Source organism: Schistocerca nitens, chromosome 2 (genome assembly GCF_023898315.1).
Source record: "Schistocerca nitens isolate TAMUIC-IGC-003100 chromosome 2, iqSchNite1.1, whole genome shotgun sequence".
Lineage (NCBI taxonomy): Eukaryota > Metazoa > Arthropoda > Insecta > Orthoptera > Acrididae > Schistocerca > Schistocerca nitens.
This window is the reverse complement of record NC_064615.1, coordinates 910,714,155-910,733,216: the sequence shown is the minus strand read 5'-3', so window position 1 is coordinate 910,733,216 and position 19,062 is coordinate 910,714,155. Positions and strand designations below refer to the sequence as shown.

Sequence of the window (19,062 nt, the reverse complement as noted above, 5' to 3'; positions counted from 1 at the left end):
ACAAACGAAAGGATGGCTGACATAGTGTTTAGTGTATCTGGGATTGTGAAACAGTTAAGATCCTTAGATGCCAGAAAGGCATCTGGCCCAGACGGTACACCCGAAAGATTTTATGTTGACTATGCTACAAATATAGTACCATTCATATCCGTCATCTATCAGAGATCATTGGAACGGCGCAAAGTTCCACGGGACTGGTAGAAGGCCCCGGTCATAGCAATCTATAAAAAGGGTAGAAAATCGGATGCATATAATTACCGGCCAATTTCACTAACGTCGATTTCTTGTAGAATCATGGAACATATTTTATATTCAGACATAAAGACCTTTCTAGATTCTGAGAAGCTCATCTGCAGAAACCAGCACGGTTTTAGGAAACAGCGGTCATGCGAGACACAGATGGTCCTCTTTGTGCATGATATACAACAAGCTCTAGATACCGGCTCCCAGGTTGATGCCATATTTCTCGACTTTCGAAAGGCGTTCGACTCAGTTCCGCACTGTCGCTTGCTACAAAAAGTGCGCGCTTACGGTCTATCCAGACATATGCGGTTGGATAGAAAGTTTTCTAACAGACAAGGAGCAGTATGTCGTCCTGAACGGGGTAACTTCAACAGTAACAAGATTAACTTCAGGTGTGCCCCAGGGCAGCGTAATAGGTCCTCTGCTTTTTACGATTTACATAAACGATCTGGTTGATGGTATTGACAGCGGCCTTGGAGTGTTTGCCGATGATGCTGTAGTCTACAGGAAAGTAGTATTACACGAAAGTTGTGAAGAAGTCAATGAGGATTTGCAGAAAATAAATACGTGGTGTAATGACTGGCAGTTATCTCTCAATATTAGTAAGTGTAATCTACTGCGTATAACAAGGCAAAAATCCCCATTAACGTATGAGTACAAAATAAATGATCAGTCTTTGGAAGCGGTAACATCAGTCAAGTATCTGGGCGTGACTATTCGAAATTATCTCAAATGGAATGATCAGATTATACAAGTAACGGGTAAGGCGAACTCTAGATTTATTGGTAGAGAGTATTCTTCGTCTGTATGGGACCCTTACCAGTTGGTTATAATTCTAGAGATTGAGAAGGTCCAAAGAAGAGCGGCAAGATTCGTGACTGGTACATTTAGCCGTCGCGAGAGCGTTACAAATCTCATAGAAAGTTTGAAGTGGGACACACTAGCAGATAGATGACGCGCTAAACAGAAGGGGTTGCTCACAAAATTCCGAAATCCAATCTTCGCCGAGGATGTAGAGAATATATTGTTACCACCAACTTTCAAATCGCGTAATGATCATAATTCAAAGATAAGGGAAATAAGACCTCGTACTGAGGCGTTCAGACAGTCGTTTTCCCTCGCGCGATCCGCTAGTTGAAGAGAGGGAGGGGGGGGGGGGGCGGAATATGATTTTGGCGCGAATTGTGCCTCCGCCACACACCGCTTGGTGGCTAGCGGAGTATATACAGGGTGTTTCAAACATGACCGGTATATTTGCAACGGCAATAAAAACTAAACGAGCAGCGATAGAAATACACCGTTTGTTGCAATATGCTGGGGACAACAGTACATTTTCAGGCAGACAAACTTTCGAAATTACAGTAGTTACAATTTTCAACAACAGATGGCGCTGCGGTCTGGGAAACTCTATAGTACGATATTTTCCACATATCCACCATGCGTAGCAATAATATGGCGTAGTCTCTGAATGAAATTACCCGAAACCTTTGACAACGTGTCTGGCGGAATGGCTTCACATGCAGATGAGATGTACTGCTTCAGCTGTTCAATTGTTTCTGGATTCTGGCGGTACACCTGGTCTTTCAAGTGTCCCCACAGAAAGAAGTCACAGGGGTTCATGTCTGGCGAATAGGGAGGCCAATCCACGCCGCCTCCTGTATGTTTCGGATAGCCCAAAGCAATCACACGATCATCGAAATATTCATTCAGGAAATTAAAGACGTCGGCCGTGCGATGTGGCCGGGCACCATCTTGCATAAACCACGAGGTGTTCGCAGTGTCGTCTAAGGCAGTTTGTACCGCCACAAATTCACGAAGAATGTCCAGATAGCGTGATGCAGTAATCGTTTCGGATCTGAAAAATGGGCCAATGATTCCTTTGGAAGAAATGGCGGCCCAGACCAGTACTTTTTGAGGATACAGGGACGATGGGACTGCAACATGGGGCTTTTCGGTTCCCCATATGCGCCAGTTCTGTTTATTGACGAAGCCGTCCAGGTAAAAATAAGCTTCGTCAGAAAACCAAATGCTGCCCACATGCATATCGCCGTCATCAATCCTGTGCACTATATCGTTAGCGAATGTCTCTCGTGCAGCAATGGTAGCGGCGCTGAGGGGTTTGAACTTTGTATGGATAGAGGTGTAAACTCTGGCGCATGAGACGATACGTGGACGTTGGCGTCATTTGGACCGCAGCTGCAACACGGCGAACGGACACCCGAGGCCGCAGTTGGATCACCTGCTGCACTAGCTGCGCGTTGCCCTCTGTGGTTGCCGTACGCGGTCGCCCTACCTTTCCAGCACGTTCATCCGTCACGTTCCCAGTCCGTTGAAATTTTTCAAACAGATCCTTTATTGTATCGCTTTTCGGTCCTTTGGTTACATTAAACCTCCGTTGAAAACTTCGTCTTGTAGCAATAACACTGTGTTCTAGGCGGTGGAATTCCAACACCAGAAAAACCCTCTGTTCTAAGGAATAAACCATGTTGTCTACAGCACACTTGCACGTTGTGAACAGCACACGCTTACAGCAGAAAGACTATGTACAGAATGGCGCACCCACAGACTGCGTTGTCTTCTATATCTTTCACATCACTTGCAGCGCCAGCTGTTGTTGAAAATTGTAACTACTGTAATTTCGAAAGTTTGTCCGCCTGAAAATGTACTGTTGTCCCAAGCATATTGCAACAAACGGTGTATTTCTATCGCTGCTCGTTTATTTTTTATTGCCGTTTCAAATATACCGGTCATTTTTGAAACACCCTGTATGTAAATGTAGAATGTGGAAAACTATTTTTATTAAAGGAACCTTGTTGTAATACAGTGACGTCAGGAGTATTACGCAAGAAACCTATCTATTCAGCTTACATTACAATGTTTTAGTAGAGTAAGCTACGTTGGAATCAAATTAAGTTAAATATTCCTTGGAATATTATGGTTTCCGGGTACAGGGTGTAAGAAACGTATTACGCGATAAGACAGTCGAAAACGGGTAACAGTACTGAGGAACTACCCCCCAGGAAAGTTAACTGTTTCGGACATGATCACTGAGAATCAAACAGTAGCCAGCACGCTACCAGGTCCCGCAGTTAACAAAACCAAGGAGGTTAGACAGAAATTCCCCGGTTGCCTTGTAAAAGGGAGGCGGATCGCAAACCCTTTAAATGTTTCTTACCTGTAGCAAGAAACAAGAGACGCAAGAACTGTGATGGAAGTGGCACTGTTTACTAAGCATTAAACTGGACTAATTTATAAAGGCAGACTTAATAGAACTGGAGAATGACATGTATTTGGCCAGTAATACCGCATGGAATCACACGACATAAGGCCAAAGTTCACAGCCCGAAGAGCGGAATGTAGTGTCCCATTTAGCGTGTGCACTGCAATCAAACCCTCCGTTCCAGGTACCACAACAAACTGAACAACATGCAACGCCAGTAGTAAACATACACAACAGGGAAGTGAGAGAGCGTCAGTAATCTGTGTCATGGCAATACGAGACAGAAGACAAACTCAGCAAGGCTGAAGCTATACACAACCAACCAGTTGTCATAAGTTCTTATTCTGAAAGTTTAAGAGCAAAATTATAGAAGATTTTTTTCTTTAAATTATTTAAAGTATAAGCCTATAACAAGGGAAATATAAACAGTGTGTGATGTCCTTAGGTTAGTTAGGTTTAACTAGTTCTAAGTTCTAGGGGACTAATGACCTCAGAAGTTGAGTCCCATAGTGCTCAGAGCCAATTTTTATAAACAGTGTAACACCCCTTGGCCCTCACCTGCTGCCCGAAAAGAATGGAGGAAAGCGGCAATAAACGACCTGAAATCGAGAGTGTACAAGCAACAAAAGCGAGGGTAAACGCAGGAACTCACAGGATAGAAACACGATAAGGCGGGCAAACAAGACGCTGCGAAAGGGAAGCCAAAAGGAAAGTGAGTCAAAGAACTCTGCAGAGAAAGTGACCAACCATGGGAGAACGAAATGAAGATACAACCAAATGTAAAACGTAATAAGAGCCAAAGTAAAGATGCGACAAACGATAACGAAAGCCAAGAAATTGACTCTGAAGTTGAAACAAAAATGGACTAGTGTTGAGAGAGTGAAGGCCCGTTATGCTTAAAATAAGCACTGTAAGTGCGTGAACCAAGAATATAAACTGCTGATCGTAAATTAGCAAGCTGAAACCTAACTTCAGACCAGTAAGACTACGGCAAACGAGGACGGGTTTGAGGCTGACGTACCCATTACTACTGGAAGTCATAACTTCCAACCTTGTCTTACCCGGTTTCCAATCGATAGTAAACGTATCCCACGAACTAAATGCAGGCAAGGCTGTGGTGTCACCGCCAGACACCACACATGCTAGGTGGTAGCTCTTAAATCGGCCGCGGTCCGGTCGGACCCGCGTGTCGCCACTATCAGTGATTGCAGACCGAGCGCCGCCACACGGCAGGTCTAGTCTAGCGAGCCTCCCTAGCACTCGCCCCAGTTGTACAGCCGACTTTGCTAGCGATGGTTCACTGTCTACATACGCTCTCATTTGCAGAGACGACAGTTTAGCATAGTCTTCAGCTACGTCATTTGCTACGACCTTGCAAGGCGCCATATTCAGTTACTATTGATATTGATATTGTGAATCATGTACCTTCAAGAGCGACGTTCATCATTAATGGATTAAAGTTAAGTATCAAAGTAATTACGTCCGCTTTCTGAACTCTAATTCCTTGTCATGTTCCAGACCTCACGTCAGTATAGTCCTTCCCTCCTCATGCCAGCCTGCGTGAGCTAAACGCGTGCATTTCGGCCTCCAAAAGTAATCCGGTGTTGGCTCTTCAGCCAACACAACAAAGGCCATTTTGGTTCATGAAGTACTTCCCATAGCAGAAGTGGAAAAACTAGAATCCGCTGTAAATGTGTACGCATCTTTAAAAAACACATCATCCAACGTCGTGATTTTAATTGTGCTGTTCGCCAGAAAGATCAGAGGCCATATTTCAATTACTGTAAAGAACTATATGACCTTGTTAAAAATTAGACTCAAGAACAAGTGGAAATTGTTTCACCTTACTGATATGAAATTTACATTTTTTGCCCTCCATATGAAGTACCCGCCACGACAGATTTTTTGCAATGTCTCACTTAAGCGAACGTGTCATCTACCACTGTGCCTACGCCGTGACAGTAAATCTAGTTAAGCAGCCAACAAAACGGCTCAGTGGGATTGTGCATGCGAAATATTATACACTTCCAAGACACAGACTTTGATGAAGTCGTTAGAACAGCTTGCACCGTTTGTTAGCCCTCTATAATCAGACACAGGACTAAAATAGAGTGGTGGACCAAGAACGCTAAAAAAATTGAGATTATTTAATCACACACTGTAGCCAGAAAACAAATGGTCAAAAAAGGGACCACAGAATTTTTTACGCCGTCTTCAGAAAATTATATGAGAAATTCAATGACAAAAATGCATGAAAGCACAAATAAAGATGTTAAAGGAAAACTGATTAACATTAAGCCAGACAACTAGACGCCTAAAACGTAAATCGAAAGTTAAATCTGTTAACGAAGCAGAAACAGATCGTAATTCCACCTAATCAAAACTCGTCCAGCCATGCATGTACTTTCATTAGCGAACTGACTGCGAGAAAAGGTGACCAATTCGTTGCACATAAAGACGCCGTGCAAGAATTTCATTGTTACTATGACAACATGAACTCCGCCACCCATCTGACAACAGTCTGGCGTCTAAAATCATTCAGGTGGCAATTGCATACGACACTGCAGAAGAAAACGATGAAATCTTGGCGGACTTCGCAAGTGAAGAAATTTTATGATTAATCACCGAAGCCCAGCAAAAATATCCCTTCAAAAAAATGGCTCTGAGCACTATGGGACTTAACATCTGTGGTCATCAGTCCCCTAGAACTTAGAACTACTTAAACCTAACTAACCTAAGGACATCACACAACACCCAGTCATCACGAGGCAGAGAAAAATATCCCTTCAGCCGGACGGTCTTCCTACAGCATTCTTTTTCAAATTCTTTTATATCATTGTGCCCATCCTTACGAAACTACTAAATGAAATCTTGAGAGGACACAGACTATCAGTAAAACTGAAATAAGGTGAAGTAGTCCAGGTACCAAAAACGCGAGGCCAACACATAATCTACAGCTTCTGGCATATAACACTGTTAAATTTTGATTATAGCATCAGAACTAGGGCAATAAATACTGGAATGACCCTGATAGATTGTAAGGTTTGATCTAGTCAGTCACTAGTACATGAAACGGACTGTTCTGGATTACAGAGCAGTTAAAGTGATCCAAAACATCATCACATGTATTACTCCCAGATTCTTTGTCAACGGGCAAATGACGGAATCAATAAACCTCAGGAGAGTGAATGTAAATGGTTCAAATGGCGCTGAGCACTATGGGACTTAACTTCTGAGGTCATCAGTCCCCTACAACTTACAACTACGTAAACCTAACTAACCTAAGGACATCACACACATCCATGGCCGAGGCAGGATTCGAACCTGCGACAGTAGCGGTCGCGCGGTTCCGGACTGTAGCGTCTAGAACCGCTCGGCTACTCCGGCCAGCAGAGTGGTAGTACACAGCAGCACTCTTTCCATGCTGATCTTTTCGTATTCGCTACCCTAAAATGTAGAGTGTAAATTACCAGGTGTATCTCTATCAGGTGCAGCTTTTGCAGCAGGAGAGTATGCAAATTATGATGTCACCGTAGTCCTACGAGTGATGACGAAACAGAAAGGTCCAAATGGGGATCAACATGTACACTAACATGTTTCGTGCGGTGTAGTCGCGCGGTCTCGGGGACCTTGTCACGGTTCGCGCTGCTCCCTCCGTCGGAGGTTCGAGGCCTCCTTTGTGCATGGGTATGTCTGTTATCCTTAGCGAAAGTTAGTTTAAGTTACATTAATTAGTGAGTACGCCTAGGGACCGATGACCTCAGCAGCATGGTCCCATAGAACGTTAACCCAAAATTTCAAGGAGTCAGTGGAGGATAAAAAGTAAATTAGTAAACATGCGAAGATTCCAATATCTGAGCATACCAAAGGCCCAGAAAGTGGACAGTTTCAAACTCTTCTCATCATCACTGACAAACACCCATTTAAAATGGCGCCAACAAACTGGAAGGAAGTACCAAACAGCACACAGCGACTCGTGGTAGAAATCATCCGGCGAGCCGTGAACTTACCTGGGTTGTAAAAGCTAACAAAATCAAGGAAAGACGGCGGCCTGGCGAAAACTGACATCCAGTTAAAGGCTGCGGCACTTTTCCTGAAATGAACCTCAAGACTGATACACAATCACCCACCAAACATAACCGCATGGCTTTTCCATGTAGGTTTCTTCGAACATATTCACCACCTGACTGACAAAAGTAATATAAACATCCAAGTAAAGTATATAACTAACGTGAATCTTACATCTTAGCAAATTATGTAGGCGATGCCAAGTTGAGAAAAACGTGCTTAACAACCAGTGATTTATTGTAGAAATGCCATAAAACGGATAAATCCGACAGTGCAGCAAGAAAACTCCCATCTTGGAACTGAAAGATAATTTGTGATAATGTAAGCACAAAAAACAAACAAACAACGTGGCACAAGGTGGAGAACAATACAGTAGATACTACTGAAAAATTACGTCCAATTTCGTTGCATCCTACTGATAAATGTCTTCAGTGTGGTCTAGTCGACATATTTCATCACAGATTCACCTGGTGCGGTCATTTGTACAAGTGCAGATGGGTGGGGGATTAACATCGATTTTTAACGCTATAGATAAGCTTTCTGACGGAAGTCCTGAAATTCTATGAATCTGGCGTGTTGGACCCTAACCATATTACATGGCTCTTATTGCTAAGAAGAATAATGGAAAGTACTTTCAACCTACATGAATGTCAGCAGGAACAGGTACTGCGGCATATACAGCCGAACCTTAGCACAAGAGTAACAAATATCACACAAACAGATTCTCACAGTCATTTCCTATATAAATCAAATATATAAAAGGCGAAATGAAAGCGTCAGCTTTCGCGTCAGTCGAGCTAAGTCGGCCAAGTCGAAACACAGAAGAACACATAAAAGGATGGACTCCGAAGGAAAATTTCAATGAAGAAAAAACAACGTCGAAAACTCTACAAATAGCAATAACAATGCTAACGACAGTGTGAGGAAACAGTGCAGGCTGACCAGTACATCATCTGTACAATAATAGTCACTGATGAAATACAGAGAACACGAAATAAATTCATATACTCAAAGTATTACTTTATGGAGATTACAACGTGACCAATACTTGAGATATTACTCGACAGATAGACCTCTGCATTCTGTCTAATCTCTGATGTCTTTAACAGACGACTTAGTTTCGAACGAAATGTATTGATTGCTGTGATTATTTGGATTTGAGAAACTCTTTTGGTGGTACATTCTGCGCTATATTTGTGCGGCTGCGTCTGGCGAACGTCTAACGGGTGCAGAACTCATGCCTGCGTACTGTGACAACGTGGATGCGACTACAACATCAACTGCAAGTACTCTAATAGAACAAACGAGGAGTATCAAATCAAGTGTCAGGATGGCCGAGCGGTCTAAGGCGCCAGACTCAAGGAACGACCTTGGCTGCAGTAGCAGCTAGAGCCTTCTGGTCCTCGAATGAGGGCGTGGGTTCGAATCCCACTCCTGACACAGATTTTGTCGCTTCACTGGAGCACCCTGAATATCATTGAGATCCTTTGTAATGTGCAACAGCACGATACTGGCCGTGTTCTCCTAAGTGAAATCAAAAGTTTGCATCAAACAGAAGCGCACCTACGGCACCAAATTGTTTCTTCGGTAGTGTGAGCTACAAACAGAGAGTGTTGGTTGTAAATACGGCTTTCCCCTCGTGAGGATACTTCCGCGCCACAGCCGCAAACACGTCAAAAGGGACACTTGTGGTATGAAAACGACTCTTGTCTAGAGATGCAGAGTGCTAACGACAGTGTGAGGAAACAGTGCAGGCTGACCAGTACATCATCTGTACAATAATAGTCACTGATGAAATACAGAGAACACGAAATAAATTCATATACTCAAAGTATTACTTTATGGAGATTACAACGTGACCAATACTTGAGATATTACTCGACAGATAGACCTCTGCATTCTGTCTAATCTCTGATGTCTTTAACAGACGACTTAGTTTCGAACGAAATGTATTGATTGCTGTGATTATTTGGATTTGAGAAACTCTTTTGGTGGTACATTCTGCGCTATATTTGTGCGGCTGCGTCTGGCGAACGTCTAACGGGTGCAGAACTCATGCCTGCGTACTGTGACAACGTGGATGCGACTACAACATCAACTGCAAGTACTCTAATAGAACAAACGAGGAGTATCAAATCAAGTGTCAGGATGGCCGAGCGGTCTAAGGCGCCAGACTCAAGGAACGACCTTGGCTGCAGTAGCAGCTAGAGCCTTCTGGTCCTCGAATGAGGGCGTGGGTTCGAATCCCACTCCTGACACAGATTTTGTCGCTTCACTGGAGCACCCTGAATATCATTGAGATCCTTTGTAATGTGCAACAGCACGATACTGGCCGTGTTCTCCTAAGTGAAATCAAAAGTTTGCATCAAACAGAAGCGCACCTACGGCACCAAATTGTTTCTTCGGTAGTGTGAGCTACAAACAGAGAGTGTTGGTTGTAAATACGGCTTTCCCCTCGTGAGGATACTTCCGCGCCACAGCCGCAAACACGTCAAAAGGGACACTTGTGGTATGAAAACGACTCTTGTCTAGAGATGCAGAGTGCTAACGACAGTGTGAGGAAACAGTGCAGGCTGACCAGTACATCATCTGTACAATAATAGTCACTGATGAAATACAGAGAACACGAAATAAATTCATATACTCAAAGTATTACTTTATGGAGATTACAACGTGACCAATACTTGAGATATTACTCGACAGATAGACCTCTGCATTCTGTCTAATCTCTGATGTCTTTAACAGACGACTTAGTTTCGAACGAAATGTATTGATTGCTGTGATTATTTGGATTTGAGAAACTCTTTTGGTGGTACATTCTGCGCTATATTTGTGCGGCTGCGTCTGGCGAACGTCTAACGGGTGCAGAACTCATGCCTGCGTACTGTGACAACGTGGATGCGACTACAACATCAACTGCAAGTACTCTAATAGAACAAACGAGGAGTATCAAATCAAGTGTCAGGATGGCCGAGCGGTCTAAGGCGCCAGACTCAAGGAACGACCTTGGCTGCAGTAGCAGCTAGAGCCTTCTGGTCCTCGAATGAGGGCGTGGGTTCGAATCCCACTCCTGACACAGATTTTGTCGCTTCACTGGAGCACCCTGAATATCATTGAGATCCTTTGTAATGTGCAACAGCACGATACTGGCCGTGTTCTCCTAAGTGAAATCAAAAGTTTGCATCAAACAGAAGCGCACCTACGGCACCAAATTGTTTCTTCGGTAGTGTGAGCTACAAACAGAGAGTGTTGGTTGTAAATACGGCTTTCCCCTCGTGAGGATACTTCCGCGCCACAGCCGCAAACACGTCAAAAGGGACACTTGTGGTATGAAAACGACTCTTGTCTAGAGATGCAGAGTGCTAACGACAGTGTGAGGAAACAGTGCAGGCTGACCAGTACATCATCTGTACAATAATAGTCACTGATGAAATACAGAGAACACGAAATAAATTCATATACTCAAAGTATTACTTTATGGAGATTACAACGTGACCAATACTTGAGATATTACTCGACAGATAGACCTCTGCATTCTGTCTAATCTCTGATGTCTTTAACAGACGACTTAGTTTCGAACGAAATGTATTGATTGCTGTGATTATTTGGATTTGAGAAACTCTTTTGGTGGTACATTCTGCGCTATATTTGTGCGGCTGCGTCTGGCGAACGTCTAACGGGTGCAGAACTCATGCCTGCGTACTGTGACAACGTGGATGCGACTACAACATCAACTGCAAGTACTCTAATAGAACAAACGAGGAGTATCAAATCAAGTGTCAGGATGGCCGAGCGGTCTAAGGCGCCAGACTCAAGGAACGACCTTGGCTGCAGTAGCAGCTAGAGCCTTCTGGTCCTCGAATGAGGGCGTGGGTTCGAATCCCACTCCTGACACAGATTTTGTCGCTTCACTGGAGCACCCTGAATATCATTGAGATCCTTTGTAATGTGCAACAGCACGATACTGGCCGTGTTCTCCTAAGTGAAATCAAAAGTTTGCATCAAACAGAAGCGCACCTACGGCACCAAATTGTTTCTTCGGTAGTGTGAGCTACAAACAGAGAGTGTTGGTTGTAAATACGGCTTTCCCCTCGTGAGGATACTTCCGCGCCACAGCCGCAAACACGTCAAAAGGGACACTTGTGGTATGAAAACGACTCTTGTCTAGAGATGCAGAGTGCTAACGACAGTGTGAGGAAACAGTGCAGGCTGACCAGTACATCATCTGTACAATAATAGTCACTGATGAAATACAGAGAACACGAAATAAATTCATATACTCAAAGTATTACTTTATGGAGATTACAACGTGACCAATACTTGAGATATTACTCGACAGATAGACCTCTGCATTCTGTCTAATCTCTGATGTCTTTAACAGACGACTTAGTTTCGAACGAAATGTATTGATTGCTGTGATTATTTGGATTTGAGAAACTCTTTTGGTGGTACATTCTGCGCTATATTTGTGCGGCTGCGTCTGGCGAACGTCTAACGGGTGCAGAACTCATGCCTGCGTACTGTGACAACGTGGATGCGACTACAACATCAACTGCAAGTACTCTAATAGAACAAACGAGGAGTATCAAATCAAGTGTCAGGATGGCCGAGCGGTCTAAGGCGCCAGACTCAAGGAACGACCTTGGCTGCAGTAGCAGCTAGAGCCTTCTGGTCCTCGAATGAGGGCGTGGGTTCGAATCCCACTCCTGACACAGATTTTGTCGCTTCACTGGAGCACCCTGAATATCATTGAGATCCTTTGTAATGTGCAACAGCACGATACTGGCCGTGTTCTCCTAAGTGAAATCAAAAGTTTGCATCAAACAGAAGCGCACCTACGGCACCAAATTGTTTCTTCGGTAGTGTGAGCTACAAACAGAGAGTGTTGGTTGTAAATACGGCTTTCCCCTCGTGAGGATACTTCCGCGCCACAGCCGCAAACACGTCAAAAGGGACACTTGTGGTATGAAAACGACTCTTGTCTAGAGATGCAGAGTGCTAACGACAGTGTGAGGAAACAGTGCAGGCTGACCAGTACATCATCTGTACAATAATAGTCACTGATGAAATACAGAGAACACGAAATAAATTCATATACTCAAAGTATTACTTTATGGAGATTACAACGTGACCAATACTTGAGATATTACTCGACAGATAGACCTCTGCATTCTGTCTAATCTCTGATGTCTTTAACAGACGACTTAGTTTCGAACGAAATGTATTGATTGCTGTGATTATTTGGATTTGAGAAACTCTTTTGGTGGTACATTCTGCGCTATATTTGTGCGGCTGCGTCTGGCGAACGTCTAACGGGTGCAGAACTCATGCCTGCGTACTGTGACAACGTGGATGCGACTACAACATCAACTGCAAGTACTCTAATAGAACAAACGAGGAGTATCAAATCAAGTGTCAGGATGGCCGAGCGGTCTAAGGCGCCAGACTCAAGGAACGACCTTGGCTGCAGTAGCAGCTAGAGCCTTCTGGTCCTCGAATGAGGGCGTGGGTTCGAATCCCACTCCTGACACAGATTTTGTCGCTTCACTGGAGCACCCTGAATATCATTGAGATCCTTTGTAATGTGCAACAGCACGATACTGGCCGTGTTCTCCTAAGTGAAATCAAAAGTTTGCATCAAACAGAAGCGCACCTACGGCACCAAATTGTTTCTTCGGTAGTGTGAGCTACAAACAGAGAGTGTTGGTTGTAAATACGGCTTTCCCCTCGTGAGGATACTTCCGCGCCACAGCCGCAAACACGTCAAAAGGGACACTTGTGGTATGAAAACGACTCTTGTCTAGAGATGCAGAGTGCTAACGACAGTGTGAGGAAACAGTGCAGGCTGACCAGTACATCATCTGTACAATAATAGTCACTGATGAAATACAGAGAACACGAAATAAATTCATATACTCAAAGTATTACTTTATGGAGATTACAACGTGACCAATACTTGAGATATTACTCGACAGATAGACCTCTGCATTCTGTCTAATCTCTGATGTCTTTAACAGACGACTTAGTTTCGAACGAAATGTATTGATTGCTGTGATTATTTGGATTTGAGAAACTCTTTTGGTGGTACATTCTGCGCTATATTTGTGCGGCTGCGTCTGGCGAACGTCTAACGGGTGCAGAACTCATGCCTGCGTACTGTGACAACGTGGATGCGACTACAACATCAACTGCAAGTACTCTAATAGAACAAACGAGGAGTATCAAATCAAGTGTCAGGATGGCCGAGCGGTCTAAGGCGCCAGACTCAAGGAACGACCTTGGCTGCAGTAGCAGCTAGAGCCTTCTGGTCCTCGAATGAGGGCGTGGGTTCGAATCCCACTCCTGACACAGATTTTGTCGCTTCACTGGAGCACCCTGAATATCATTGAGATCCTTTGTAATGTGCAACAGCACGATACTGGCCGTGTTCTCCTAAGTGAAATCAAAAGTTTGCATCAAACAGAAGCGCACCTACGGCACCAAATTGTTTCTTCGGTAGTGTGAGCTACAAACAGAGAGTGTTGGTTGTAAATACGGCTTTCCCCTCGTGAGGATACTTCCGCGCCACAGCCGCAAACACGTCAAAAGGGACACTTGTGGTATGAAAACGACTCTTGTCTAGAGATGCAGAGTGCTAACGACAGTGTGAGGAAACAGTGCAGGCTGACCAGTACATCATCTGTACAATAATAGTCACTGATGAAATACAGAGAACACGAAATAAATTCATATACTCAAAGTATTACTTTATGGAGATTACAACGTGACCAATACTTGAGATATTACTCGACAGATAGACCTCTGCATTCTGTCTAATCTCTGATGTCTTTAACAGACGACTTAGTTTCGAACGAAATGTATTGATTGCTGTGATTATTTGGATTTGAGAAACTCTTTTGGTGGTACATTCTGCGCTATATTTGTGCGGCTGCGTCTGGCGAACGTCTAACGGGTGCAGAACTCATGCCTGCGTACTGTGACAACGTGGATGCGACTACAACATCAACTGCAAGTACTCTAATAGAACAAACGAGGAGTATCAAATCAAGTGTCAGGATGGCCGAGCGGTCTAAGGCGCCAGACTCAAGGAACGACCTTGGCTGCAGTAGCAGCTAGAGCCTTCTGGTCCTCGAATGAGGGCGTGGGTTCGAATCCCACTCCTGACACAGATTTTGTCGCTTCACTGGAGCACCCTGAATATCATTGAGATCCTTTGTAATGTGCAACAGCACGATACTGGCCGTGTTCTCCTAAGTGAAATCAAAAGTTTGCATCAAACAGAAGCGCACCTACGGCACCAAATTGTTTCTTCGGTAGTGTGAGCTACAAACAGAGAGTGTTGGTTGTAAATACGGCTTTCCCCTCGTGAGGATACTTCCGCGCCACAGCCGCAAACACGTCAAAAGGGACACTTGTGGTATGAAAACGACTCTTGTCTAGAGATGCAGAGTGCTAACGACAGTGTGAGGAAACAGTGCAGGCTGACCAGTACATCATCTGTACAATAATAGTCACTGATGAAATACAGAGAACACGAAATAAATTCATATACTCAAAGTATTACTTTATGGAGATTACAACGTGACCAATACTTGAGATATTACTCGACAGATAGACCTCTGCATTCTGTCTAATCTCTGATGTCTTTAACAGACGACTTAGTTTCGAACGAAATGTATTGATTGCTGTGATTATTTGGATTTGAGAAACTCTTTTGGTGGTACATTCTGCGCTATATTTGTGCGGCTGCGTCTGGCGAACGTCTAACGGGTGCAGAACTCATGCCTGCGTACTGTGACAACGTGGATGCGACTACAACATCAACTGCAAGTACTCTAATAGAACAAACGAGGAGTATCAAATCAAGTGTCAGGATGGCCGAGCGGTCTAAGGCGCCAGACTCAAGGAACGACCTTGGCTGCAGTAGCAGCTAGAGCCTTCTGGTCCTCGAATGAGGGCGTGGGTTCGAATCCCACTCCTGACACAGATTTTGTCGCTTCACTGGAGCACCCTGAATATCATTGAGATCCTTTGTAATGTGCAACAGCACGATACTGGCCGTGTTCTCCTAAGTGAAATCAAAAGTTTGCATCAAACAGAAGCGCACCTACGGCACCAAATTGTTTCTTCGGTAGTGTGAGCTACAAACAGAGAGTGTTGGTTGTAAATACGGCTTTCCCCTCGTGAGGATACTTCCGCGCCACAGCCGCAAACACGTCAAAAGGGACACTTGTGGTATGAAAACGACTCTTGTCTAGAGATGCAGAGTGCTAACGACAGTGTGAGGAAACAGTGCAGGCTGACCAGTACATCATCTGTACAATAATAGTCACTGATGAAATACAGAGAACACGAAATAAATTCATATACTCAAAGTATTACTTTATGGAGATTACAACGTGACCAATACTTGAGATATTACTCGACAGATAGACCTCTGCATTCTGTCTAATCTCTGATGTCTTTAACAGACGACTTAGTTTCGAACGAAATGTATTGATTGCTGTGATTATTTGGATTTGAGAAACTCTTTTGGTGGTACATTCTGCGCTATATTTGTGCGGCTGCGTCTGGCGAACGTCTAACGGGTGCAGAACTCATGCCTGCGTACTGTGACAACGTGGATGCGACTACAACATCAACTGCAAGTACTCTTATAGAACAAACGAGGAGTATCAAATCAAGTGTCAGGATGGCCGAGCGGTCTAAGGCGCCAGACTCAAGGAACGACCTTGGCTGCAGTAGCAGCTAGAGCCTTCTGGTCCTCGAATGAGGGCGTGGGTTCGAATCCCACTCCTGACACAGATTTTGTCGCTTCACTGGAGCACCCTGAATATCATTGAGATCCTTTGTAATGTGCAACAGCACGATACTGGCCGTGTTCTCCTAAGTGAAATCAAAAGTTTGCATCAAACAGAAGCGCACCTACGGCACCAAATTGTTTCTTCGGTAGTGTGAGCTACAAACAGAGAGTGTTGGTTGTAAATACGGCTTTCCCCTCGTGAGGATACTTCCGCGCCACAGCCGCAAACACGTCAAAAGGGACACTTGTGGTATGAAAACGACTCTTGTCTAGAGATGCAGAGTGCTAACGACAGTGTGAGGAAACAGTGCAGGCTGACCAGTACATCATCTGTACAATAATAGTCACTGATGAAATACAGAGAACACGAAATAAATTCATATACTCAAAGTATTACTTTATGGAGATTACAACGTGACCAATACTTGAGATATTACTCGACAGATAGACCTCTGCATTCTGTCTAATCTCTGATGTCTTTAACAGACGACTTAGTTTCGAACGAAATGTATTGATTGCTGTGATTATTTGGATTTGAGAAACTCTTTTGGTGGTACATTCTGCGCTATATTTGTGCGGCTGCGTCTGGCGAACGTCTAACGGGTGCAGAACTCATGCCTGCGTACTGTGACAACGTGGATGCGACTACAACATCAACTGCAAGTACTCTAATAGAACAAACGAGGAGTATCAAATCAAGTGTCAGGATGGCCGAGCGGTCTAAGGCGCCAGACTCAAGGAACGACCTTGGCTGCAGTAGCAGCTAGAGCCTTCTGGTCCTCGAATGAGGGCGTGGGTTCGAATCCCACTCCTGACACAGATTTTGTCGCTTCACTGGAGCACCCTGAATATCATTGAGATCCTTTGTAATGTGCAACAGCACGATACTGGCCGTGTTCTCCTAAGTGAAATCAAAAGTTTGCATCAAACAGAAGCGCACCTACGGCACCAAATTGTTTCTTCGGTAGTGTGAGCTACAAACAGAGAGTGTTGGTTGTAAATACGGCTTTCCCCTCGTGAGGATACTTCCGCGCCACAGCCGCAAACACGTCAAAAGGGACACTTGTGGTATGAAAACGACTCTTGTCTAGAGATGCAGAGTGCTAACGACAGTGTGAGGAAACAGTGCAGGCTGACCAGTACATCATCTGTACAATAATAGTCACTGATGAAATACAGAGAACACGAAATAAATTCATATACTCAAAGTATTACTTTATGGAGATTACAACGTGACCAATACTTGAGATATTACTCGACAGATAGACCTCTGCATTCTGTCTAATCTCTGATGTCTTTAACAGACGACTTAGTTTCGAACGAAATGTATTGATTGCTGTGATTATTTGGATTTGAGAAACTCTTTTGGTGGTACATTCTGCGCTATATTTGTGCGGCTGCGTCTGGCGAACGTCTAACGGGTGCAGAACTCATGCCTGCGTACTGTGACAACGTGGATGCGACTACAACATCAACTGCAAGTACTCTAATAGAACAAACGAGGAGTATCAAATCAAGTGTCAGGATGGCCGAGCGGTCTAAGGCGCCAGACTCAAGGAACGACCTTGGCTGCAGTAGCAGCTAGAGCCTTCTGGTCCTCGAATGAGGGCGTGGGTTCGAATCCCACTCCTGACACAGATTTTGTCGCTTCACTGGAGCACCCTGAATATCATTGAGATCCTTTGTAATGTGCAACAGCACGATACTGGCCGTGTTCTCCTAAGTGAAATCAAAAGTTTGCATCAAACAGAAGCGCACCTACGGCACCAAATTGTTTCTTCGGTAGTGTGAGCTACAAACAGAGAGTGTTGGTTGTAAATACGGCTTTCCCCTCGTGAGGATACTTCCGCGCCACAGCCGCAAACACGTCAAAAGGGACACTTGTGGTATGAAAACGACTCTTGTCTAGAGATGCAGAGTGCTAACGACAGTGTGAGGAAACAGTGCAGGCTGACCAGTACATCATCTGTACAATAATAGTCACTGATGAAATACAGAGAACACGAAATAAATTCATATACTCAAAGTATTACTTTATGGAGATTACAACGTGACCAATACTTGAGATATTACTCGACAGATAGACCTCTGCATTCTGTCTAATCTCTGATGTCTTTAACAGACGACTTAGTTTCGAACGAAATGTATTGATTGCTGTGATTATTTGGATTTGAGAAACTCTTTTGGTGGTACATTCTGCGCTATATTTGTGCGGCTGCGTCTGGCGAACGTCTAACGGGTGCAGAACTCATGCCTGCGTACTGTGACAACGTGGATGCGACTACAACATCAACTGCAAGTACTCTAATAGAACAAACGAGGAGTATCAAATCAAGTGTCAGGATGGCCGAGCGGTCTAAGGCGCCAGACTCAAGGAACGACCTTGGCTGCAGTAGCAGCTAGAGCCTTCTGGTCCTCGAATGAGGGCGTGGGTTCGAATCCCACTCCTGACACAGATTTTGTCGCTTCACTGGAGCACCCTGAATATCATTGAGATCCTTTGTAATGTGCAACAGCACGATACTGGCCGTGTTCTCCTAAGTGAAATCAAAAGTTTGCATCAAACAGAAGCGCACCTACGGCACCAAATTGTTTCTTCGGTAGTGTGAGCTACAAACAGAGAGTGTTGGTTGTAAATACGGCTTTCCCCTCGTGAGGATACTTCCGCGCCACAGCCGCAAACACGTCAAAAGGGACACTTGTGGTATGAAAACGACTCTTGTCTAGA

At 44.3% G+C, this 19,062-nt stretch overlaps 13 non-coding genes across 13 annotated transcripts; all 13 read left to right on the top strand.

Annotated features, from left to right (window-relative positions):
- Window positions 1–8,855: 8,855 nt before the first annotated feature.
- Window positions 8,856–8,971, top strand: Trnal-caa (transfer RNA leucine (anticodon CAA)). Its single transcript has 2 exons — window positions 8,856–8,893; window positions 8,926–8,971. It is a non-coding gene; the product is annotated as a tRNA-Leu (tRNA).
- Window positions 8,972–9,673: 702 nt separating this feature from the next.
- Window positions 9,674–9,789, top strand: Trnal-caa (transfer RNA leucine (anticodon CAA)). Its single transcript has 2 exons — window positions 9,674–9,711; window positions 9,744–9,789. It is a non-coding gene; the product is annotated as a tRNA-Leu (tRNA).
- A 702-nt stretch (window positions 9,790–10,491) lies between these two features.
- Window positions 10,492–10,607, top strand: Trnal-caa (transfer RNA leucine (anticodon CAA)). Its single transcript has 2 exons — window positions 10,492–10,529; window positions 10,562–10,607. It is a non-coding gene; the product is annotated as a tRNA-Leu (tRNA).
- Window positions 10,608–11,309: 702 nt separating this feature from the next.
- Trnal-caa (transfer RNA leucine (anticodon CAA)) lies at window positions 11,310–11,425 on the top strand. Its single transcript has 2 exons — window positions 11,310–11,347; window positions 11,380–11,425. It is a non-coding gene; the product is annotated as a tRNA-Leu (tRNA).
- Window positions 11,426–12,127: 702 nt separating this feature from the next.
- Window positions 12,128–12,243, top strand: Trnal-caa (transfer RNA leucine (anticodon CAA)). Its single transcript has 2 exons — window positions 12,128–12,165; window positions 12,198–12,243. It is a non-coding gene; the product is annotated as a tRNA-Leu (tRNA).
- Window positions 12,244–12,945: 702 nt separating this feature from the next.
- Trnal-caa (transfer RNA leucine (anticodon CAA)) lies at window positions 12,946–13,061 on the top strand. Its single transcript has 2 exons — window positions 12,946–12,983; window positions 13,016–13,061. It is a non-coding gene; the product is annotated as a tRNA-Leu (tRNA).
- Window positions 13,062–13,763: 702 nt separating this feature from the next.
- On the top strand, window positions 13,764–13,879 carry Trnal-caa (transfer RNA leucine (anticodon CAA)). The gene is made up of 2 exons: window positions 13,764–13,801; window positions 13,834–13,879. It is a non-coding gene; the product is annotated as a tRNA-Leu (tRNA).
- Window positions 13,880–14,581: 702 nt separating this feature from the next.
- Trnal-caa (transfer RNA leucine (anticodon CAA)) lies at window positions 14,582–14,697 on the top strand. The gene is made up of 2 exons: window positions 14,582–14,619; window positions 14,652–14,697. It is a non-coding gene; the product is annotated as a tRNA-Leu (tRNA).
- A 702-nt stretch (window positions 14,698–15,399) lies between these two features.
- Window positions 15,400–15,515, top strand: Trnal-caa (transfer RNA leucine (anticodon CAA)). The gene is made up of 2 exons: window positions 15,400–15,437; window positions 15,470–15,515. It is a non-coding gene; the product is annotated as a tRNA-Leu (tRNA).
- A 702-nt stretch (window positions 15,516–16,217) lies between these two features.
- Window positions 16,218–16,333, top strand: Trnal-caa (transfer RNA leucine (anticodon CAA)). Its single transcript has 2 exons — window positions 16,218–16,255; window positions 16,288–16,333. It is a non-coding gene; the product is annotated as a tRNA-Leu (tRNA).
- A 702-nt stretch (window positions 16,334–17,035) lies between these two features.
- Window positions 17,036–17,151, top strand: Trnal-caa (transfer RNA leucine (anticodon CAA)). Its single transcript has 2 exons — window positions 17,036–17,073; window positions 17,106–17,151. It is a non-coding gene; the product is annotated as a tRNA-Leu (tRNA).
- A 702-nt stretch (window positions 17,152–17,853) lies between these two features.
- On the top strand, window positions 17,854–17,969 carry Trnal-caa (transfer RNA leucine (anticodon CAA)). Its single transcript has 2 exons — window positions 17,854–17,891; window positions 17,924–17,969. It is a non-coding gene; the product is annotated as a tRNA-Leu (tRNA).
- Window positions 17,970–18,671: 702 nt separating this feature from the next.
- Window positions 18,672–18,787, top strand: Trnal-caa (transfer RNA leucine (anticodon CAA)). Its single transcript has 2 exons — window positions 18,672–18,709; window positions 18,742–18,787. It is a non-coding gene; the product is annotated as a tRNA-Leu (tRNA).
- The last annotated feature ends 275 nt before the right edge of the window (window positions 18,788–19,062 follow it).